Here is an 8,846-nt window from a genome sequence, read left to right on the forward strand (position 1 = left end):
GGTGATGAAAAACTTAAGTGAATACTAGCAGTTGAGGTTTTATGATTAACTTATCAATTTATTTAGTATTTGTCTTATGAAGATGCACAAATCAGTTGCCTTTTTTACAAATATTTGAAAGAGGTGATTACCCATTGATTTGAAAAGCCAAAACTTAACAGCCAAATAAAAAATATCAATTGTTATTAACTCCTTATGTATAAGTGCTTCTTTTCAGAAATAAGTCAAGGAGCAAAGATACCGTTTGACACCAATGAAGTGTATCGTTTCAGTTTGTACAAATAAAATGTTATCAAATATACCAGCTTTTGTACAATAATGTATGTCTGGGTTATTTGTATTAAATGCAAATAAAACTGATTGCTGGTTGGTTATTCTTACATTAACCAAAGTACCCTGCATCACCTAGTTTACTGATAACTTGATATGATACAATCTCTTCATTTTAAAGGCGCAAAATATAGACTGGTAGCATGTATTATTCGTTTGACTTTAATTATAAAACACAGGATTTAAAGCTGCACTCTCACAGATTGAACTTTTTGACAACTTTTTAAATTTTGTCTTTCAACGAGTCTTTTTTTTGTAAAAGTCCATGAAAACAAGTGATATATGAATGCTGACAAAAAATAAGATCGCAGCTTTTTAAACTGAAGTTCAATTTTTTTTAATGTTTATGCATTTTATGAAACCGTTAGTAACGGTTTAAGCCATTGAACATTAATTTTTGAGCGAAAATATGCAAATCTGCGATTTGATCTTCTGTCAGCAAACATTTAGTATTGGTTTGCAGATATTTACGCAAACATTTGCTCCTTCCGAGACAAAAAAATAAAAAAGTAAAACGGTAAATCTGTCAGAGTGCAGCTTTAAGTTCAGATAAAATATTTATCAGCCTTTATAAAATATATTATTAATTGCTACATGGCATCACATTCCCTTGTTTAAACAATGCCTTAAAATCGCTAATATTTATTTATTTGTATCTACATGCATCAACCTATAGTTGCGCCTTTTACACCACACATCAAATGAATCATTTGTTCTACGTGCTCAAGCAAATGTTGATTTTAGTGGAAACATATTAACTGATTATAATAACGTTTGCTGCTGCAAAATGTATATTTTAGTACATGTACTTGACTTATAGTTGTTATAGTTTAAGCTCGTGATCAGATACTATAATTAAACACATTATCCTTCCTTAAAGGGGCTAGACACCAGATGGTAAAAAAATCGGCAAATACACTATTTCCTCAAACAAGGCTATAATTGTCAATGCAAGCTAGAAAGGCAATGATACACTATTTTACATGGTTAAAATAATAAACGCAACAATCATGTTGCTGTCTCGTCTTTAGACAACCCCAGTAAATTCAGATTTGGAAAAATGCGCAAAAAAAATGCATGAGTCGTAAACGATGTGATACATCAGTAAGATGCAATGCGTTGTGTACACAGCGATGTCAATTATATGTAAGTATTTGACATTTTTCACTTTTTCGCAATTGTATCATCTGATGTCTAGTCCCTTTAAGGGAGAGAAATGCATCTTGTCAACCAGAGGGAACACTGCCGACCTAAGCTGGTTGTTTAATCATCAATTGATCACTGATTGAGATCCAACGAATTGTTATCAATATAATAGGTCTTTTTAACAAACTGTTAAAATGAAATCTGATTGAAGATACGGAACAAAATATGCGATTCAGTTGCTAACAATTTTTATTTTGGGAAAGATGCTTTGTTTTCGCCGCAAATAAAGTAATGGTTAATTTATTAATATGCTTTTAGAAAAACCAAAGATTAACTATAAGACCGGCTTGTCCAGATCAATGGCAAATTGGATTCGCTAATTGGATTCTTGGCTCACAGCTGTTCGCGGCCTAGGCGTAGCATTTTATAGTCAGCAGTATTACATGAGTGCTCTTAAGAAGGACATACAACAATATATTTGTGTTTACCTGTACGGTGTTGGTGAAGGGGGGTTTGGATTCGGAGAATGTTCAAATACACAATGACTTATTCTCTTGATGACGCCTCGACATGCATGTTAACGTGTTCGTTAAATATTTCAGACCTGCATGGTTTTGTATAAGACGGTGCAGGTTCGGACTGCTGTGGCATACTTGGTTTTATCTAATTTCATTTGCAAAACTTAACCTTTTTTAAACATTTTACACCAGACTGGTATATCATTTCAACCATGTGACTACAGTACGTGATGTTACAATACTTTAATGAAAACAATATACCCTATTAAGACCCCAGGGTAGGTCCCAAACGCCATCCAACAACAGACACCACAAACCGGCCGCACGCACGCACGCACATACGCACGCACGCGAAAGGTCAATGAGACACGAGTTCACTGGAACAAGAGTCTACTGAAGATTTAGATCAGTAATGTTACAAATGTAGAGTGTCTGCAGTATATTAATCGTTCTCTACTTCCAGGTCCTCTTTTGAATACTTCATATAAAGATACAAGCTTAAAAAACAGAGAATGATGTATAAAGGCAAATGTCATAATAACAAAACAAAATGCATTTATGAAAACTCATAACTTTACAAAATCACTATAAAATAACAAAAACAAATTTCATGTCCATCCTCCCTGTAATCTGCGTCCATTACATCACAGCAATATCATGTTGAAGATAAACGATTCATAATTGCAGTTACAGTCGCTAGTCAAGAGTGTGTAATCATTCAAACAATGTTCAAATAAAGATAATATCCGTTTCAAAGTGCATTTCATATCGCCAAATATTTTCAAAATCATATTTAAAGGGACTAGACCCCAGATGGTCAAAAAATCGGCAAATACACTATTTCCTCAAAACAAGCAAAGAATTGTCGATGCGAGCTAGTAGAAGGCCGGTCATGGTTAAAATAATAAACGCAACTAGCATGTTGCTTTCTCATCTTTGTTTCCCCGTTTAAAATGCGCATAGTGGAGTGGTTTCACAGTTTAAATCATCTCTATTTATGAGTACATATAAATATATAGACGATATTGTTTTAACTTACTGGGATTTACGTGGTAGACAACCCCTGTAAATTTCAAATTGGGAAATGTGCAAATACTGCGAAAACATGCATGTGTCGTAAGCGAGTGGATACATGAGTAAGTAAGATTCAATGCGTTGTACACAATGATGTCAATTTTATGTTAATTTTTGACAATTTTCTTTTTTTGCAGTTGTAATTGTATCATTTGGTGTGGTCCCATTAATGCAAACTATGCTTCCATGCATATTACTGAAGATATGCTGGTTATACTTATGTTACTATGCTGTTATCTATGTTTAAAGTCCCATTATGTTTTAGTGATGTAAACTTATGTTATTGTATGTATGTCCAAATGGATTCTCTGCACCTTTTTGACGTTTTTAACCTTCCGAATGATAAAAATGCAATGACAAAATGCAACAAAACCGAAGGTATTAAGTGCAAAAAGCGTTCAAATTATGTTTATGTTACAAAGGAACATGTACTTATATCTTATGGAAGCGTATATCGTTTATACTGATGTGATCAGGTAGTATTGTCGACTGGTTTAATGACGACGTGAAGAGTTATAACTCAACATAATGTCAACATTATGTCCATTTGTTCACTATAAACTGTCAATGTAGATTTCATTTACAATACTGATGGTGTCATCATGTAATTGTGTCGACTTATTTAATGACAACGTGACGAGTTACAACACGACATGTTGTAAAAACTATGTCTATTTGTTTATTTATTAAGTAGATATATCGACATTTTATTTTAGTCGACAAAACTAATTGAACTTGCTTTGACGAAATTTTGTGACATAAACGATAATTTAATTCAATTCATGAAATACATTCATTAAATCAGTAGAAACATTAAGATGAACATTCTTAAATGATTCTTTAAAAAATGGCCACAATTGCGTTTACTGTAAAAAGATTTATCCCAGGATTATGCGACTCCCAGATTCACCGTGTGCAATGTCTTTGTCGATGTAATCGGGACATTTCTGCGCATAATGTTACGAATGCGAATTGGATATTTTAATTTCCATGTACATATATTAATGGATCTATGTATTTGTGATGAATGTTTATTAATCATGGTTTTGTTTCAATTTCAGTATTAAATCAGAAAAGGAAGAAATACTGTCAATTGACAGCATAATTAGGTTTTGAAACGGATAAATCAGCTACTGTATCGAAACAGCAACACTCGTCATTTTGCTAGTCATTTAAGGGACATGATGCATGATTTAATATAAACTAAGGCGATGCCTCTATGGGCTTGAATAGTTATTGCCGGAAACTTTAAAGTTAAAATTCACGGAATGCATCATTTAATATTGAAACAATAAAATTATAGAATTCTGATTAACTTCTTTAATGCAAGTTAATTTACATTTTACTGACCGTTCCAAGGCGGTATCGAACAATCCTAGTTTTTTTGTATATATAGAATATATTAATATGTACTATGTTATTAGTATAGTTTTGTGCTGTTGTTCCATATTTCTTGTTTGTGATTGTTTTTGTGTCTATGTGTCTATGTCTTTAACGTTTACCCTGTACCATTAAACGGGGTTTAAGTTTAAACTTTTGGCTACTGAGCCTGTTTTTGTCGTTTTTCATATACATATTGTAAGTAACTTTGCAAAAAACAACAACATAACAACCCTGTTCAATAGTAGAATATATAAAATTGACAATCACATGCAAAATTAACATTCGTAGTTCCTTCTAATCATCGCACGAACCAATCTTTAAAGCTACAATCTCATGAATTGAACGTTTTGACAACTTTTTTATTGTTTGTCTTAGAACGAGCCATTTTTTGCGAAAATACATAGAAACCAGGTAAAAAAGTAGATCGCAGATTTTTATATTTAAGTTCAAAAATTGATGTTTTATGCATTTTTCTTAAACCGTTAGTCATAAAACATTAATTTCCAACGGAAATATGAAAATTTGCGATTTGATCTTTTATAATTGGATTCCAGATATTCACGCAAATATTTGCTCCTTCCAAAACAAACAATAAAAAAGTTATACATATAATTCTGAGGGCTCGTTCCTGTATTTTTTCAAGTTTCTAGGTTTGCACCTCACCACAAAAATGTAAAATCAACGGGTAAAAATTGAAGTATAAATGAGTAGAATATGTTAATTTATACACACAAGTTGTGGCCAATTCGCGTTAAAACATTTAGGTAACTTGAGCTTTTTCATACATATTTGGTAAATGTACATCAAATTTCAATTTAAAATCTATTGTAAAATATACACATTTAACATTGTCAGGACACCTTATATTTACAACATTCAGGTTAAAAGTTATACTTTGGCCCTTGGTTTTCTTTCCAATAGCAATATCTTGGAATATTTCGGGGTTCGCTTCCATGTGATTATCTGAGAGCCATTGTATGAATGTGTAACTGTCAGACTCACGCGAAAGGTGTGGACGATTTTATAAATGCTCGTGTCACTGTATGACAGGATATTGTCTTCAGCATAATTATAAAGATTGATTTTATGTATAAAATTAAAGATATCATTTATAAATATGTTAAACAGGACGGAGCCTAAGATAAATCCATATGGTACTACTTTCGGAATATGTTTGAACGTACTTATAGTTATACCAAGTTTCACACATTGTTTGCGTTTTGAAACCATATCTACCTAGTTTCATCAGTAAGAGGTCGTGAGGCAGACAATCAAATGCCTTAGAAAGGTCAATAAGAATGGCTGTCAAAAAGAGCTATTTTCCAGTCTGCAGTACTTTTAAGGAGGGCACTTTGACAGTCATATCAAGGTCTGAAAGCTGAAAGTGAGCTTTTATAATGGTGGTCAAAGAGCATTTAATGCTCTTTCAAATGTCTTGTACATTATATGGAAAATGCTGACAGGCATGTAATTGCCTTTGTCTAATGTGCTATTATTTTGGTGGATAGGAGTCACTTGGGCCAACTTTAGATTCTAAGGAAATACTGAAGATAACAACTAGAGTAAACCATTATCTGTAATTGGTTGGAAAATGGAATCTTTTGACAATTTAAGTAGTTTGGCAGGGACGCAATCATTGCCAAATGACTATTTTGCTGACAGTTTGTCTATTTGTTTAATAGAAATATAGTGGGTGTTTTTCGTGTTACATAGCCAGTATATATATCCTAAATACCTCCAGTGATCGGGGAGAACAAAGATGTTGATTCGAGTTGAGTTGGTGAAATACAAGTATCTTATTTCTGCGATTGCCATATATAGCGCAGAGCCCTTGTGAAAAGAGCCACCGGCATTATATTTGTCACTCAGAATACAAGCAGTAGTTTAAATCAATTAAACAGTTAACTAAGACCGGCATATAATAACGAATTTGAGGCATGATCCAAACTAACTCGTTATTCAAGGAATAAAAGGCAATGTTTGTTGAAGAGGTAGATTGTGTCCACAAGGCAGATGCACAGGCCGTCCAACTCTAAACCCTAAACTGGAACATCTTCCTTTGTTATCCTTCCTTAGACTATGTGCATGTTGAAGAAGTAAAAGATTACGATGAAACAAAGCAGAATAGTAGTTCTAAACTGGAACCTCAATCGTTGTTACCCCTACCTTAGCCTGTCAGTGCTTGTTAAATAAGTAGAATATTACGACGAAGACATCCCGAAGGACGAGTGAGATAAACAGTCTACTGAGCGCCAGCATTATTTACGGAACATCGCTGGAAAGAAAATAGCCTATACGGCAAACTGTTTGTTTGAGACATCTCAGCCAGAATGTCTCAACTAAACAAATAGATAAGTCACCTATTTCGCCAGATGGATCCATATTAAGAACGTCCTCTAAATCGGAGGCTCAAACATAATGCAACTGTTCCGATGACTTGCTAAATTGAGATAGTATGCATGGAATGTTGACATTTGCACCAGACCTTATGCGTTTAAAATAATATTCTTTTTGTTGAAATTCCCTTTAAATACCTCCAAAACTCACTCTTTATACCGCAACATTTTGACGACATCAAATTGTAATTCATATGTATGTTTCAAAGTTCTAAGTAATCATACGAAGAACGATTCATTCCAAGCTATCAGCGCGGTTCCTTACCATCTCACTGGCATTTACGAATGGATCCCAAACTAGTCCTTACTCCTCCTTGAAAATGCACAAACTCTGAAGCATTTTGAAACTAAAACAAAATCATGTTGTCAAATGATGATTTCTTTCGGAATCAAACAGATTAGATTTTGAACCTAACTGTGGTGAAATGTTTTTAAACTTTACTCAAAGCTAACACATAAACATATGCAGCAAATAATCAACATGTGATTAGATGTACCTCAAAAATAAATAATAACAAGAGATGTTTGTCAAAAATTATGCCCAGCTGAGCGCAATGTTGTCAGGAATTTTTACACAATTAATTAAAAATATGCATGGAACGAGAAGACAGCTGATTTGTCATTGACATTGGATGCCTTCGAGGCAGTTTTGAGATTATGACCATTCAAAATGTGAGGATAGTAGGTTAGAATGATGCCATACCAATGTGGTAAGAAAATGAAGAGGACAAGGCATTCTTCAGTTTTCAATCAGACAAGCTGTTTGTTTTGAAGGTCACAGTGATCTTTGAACCTGATGACACCAAAATCATTAGGCGTCATCTACTAGTTACGTCCACCCTCCATGTAAAGTTTGAGGACCAAAGATCTACCCATCGTTTAATTACCATTCGGATAAGCTTTTTGCGTTCAGGGTTACGGCTCTATGAACTAAAAATCAATAATCAATCATCTACTGCTCATCCCCATACCTAAATGATAGGTTTGAGAGCCACGGATGCAATCATTGCCGAGTTATCACACGGACAAGCTTTTTGCGTTCAAGGTCACTGTGACCTTGACCCGACGACCCCTTGAATAAATAGGGGTCATTCATTGGTCATATCAGTGTTATAAGCGTTTTTAAATTCTACAAAAAACATGTTACATAATAAAGAACGTTATTTAAAGCGTGTTGAGAAACTAAGACGAATATTCATTATTGTGTAGTTCTTTTTCAAACGTAGATATCTCAGTAACCTAAATGAACACATTAGTTTGCACTAGGGCACAACAGCTACAAGCTCATATAGATATATAGATATGTTTATTAGAGTCTCGTCCATGTACATACATACCATATATATACATACATATATACATACATTCATACATACATCAGTTAATACATGTCCATGGCGTTTCCTAAGGAATTATAAGAGATGGAAATAAATATATTAATACATTTCTTATACGTATTGATCAAATATATAAATGAAAAGTAATGTATGTTCGCTTATCGTAACACGATCGTATGACTGTGTTTAAAATCTAATTAGAAATTAAAACTTATAATTTAAAAAAAACGTACACATTATATACGTATGTTATCTATGCATTTCCGGTTAACTATAAACACACATGGTTATGTTTCAATTTAAAAAAAAACTGTATATATATAAGGGTAAATCGGTAGATTTACACAGAGGCTGGGTCAGTAAACAAAATATATCTCGACAACTAAATTGCTTAGTATACATCTACCAAACTGAAATTGTTATGCTATGTATGCGTCGCATTAAACCATTAACTTTGGTAAATACAGAAAATTAATTACATGTATCCATTACACAGTGTTCGTTTCATATGCGATTTAATGTCATATTTCAGTCACACACAGCTTCATACACGTTCACGGATGTACTGGTATTATCAAACCTGCTTTCAATAAAGTCGGCGACATAGAGCCTATTCGTTCGTTGACTGTAGAGTATACTTTGGGGACTCTGTATCCCATCTT

The sequence above is a fragment of the Mya arenaria genome, chromosome 6 (assembly GCF_026914265.1).
Source record: "Mya arenaria isolate MELC-2E11 chromosome 6, ASM2691426v1".
Taxonomy (NCBI): domain Eukaryota; kingdom Metazoa; phylum Mollusca; class Bivalvia; order Myida; family Myidae; genus Mya; species Mya arenaria.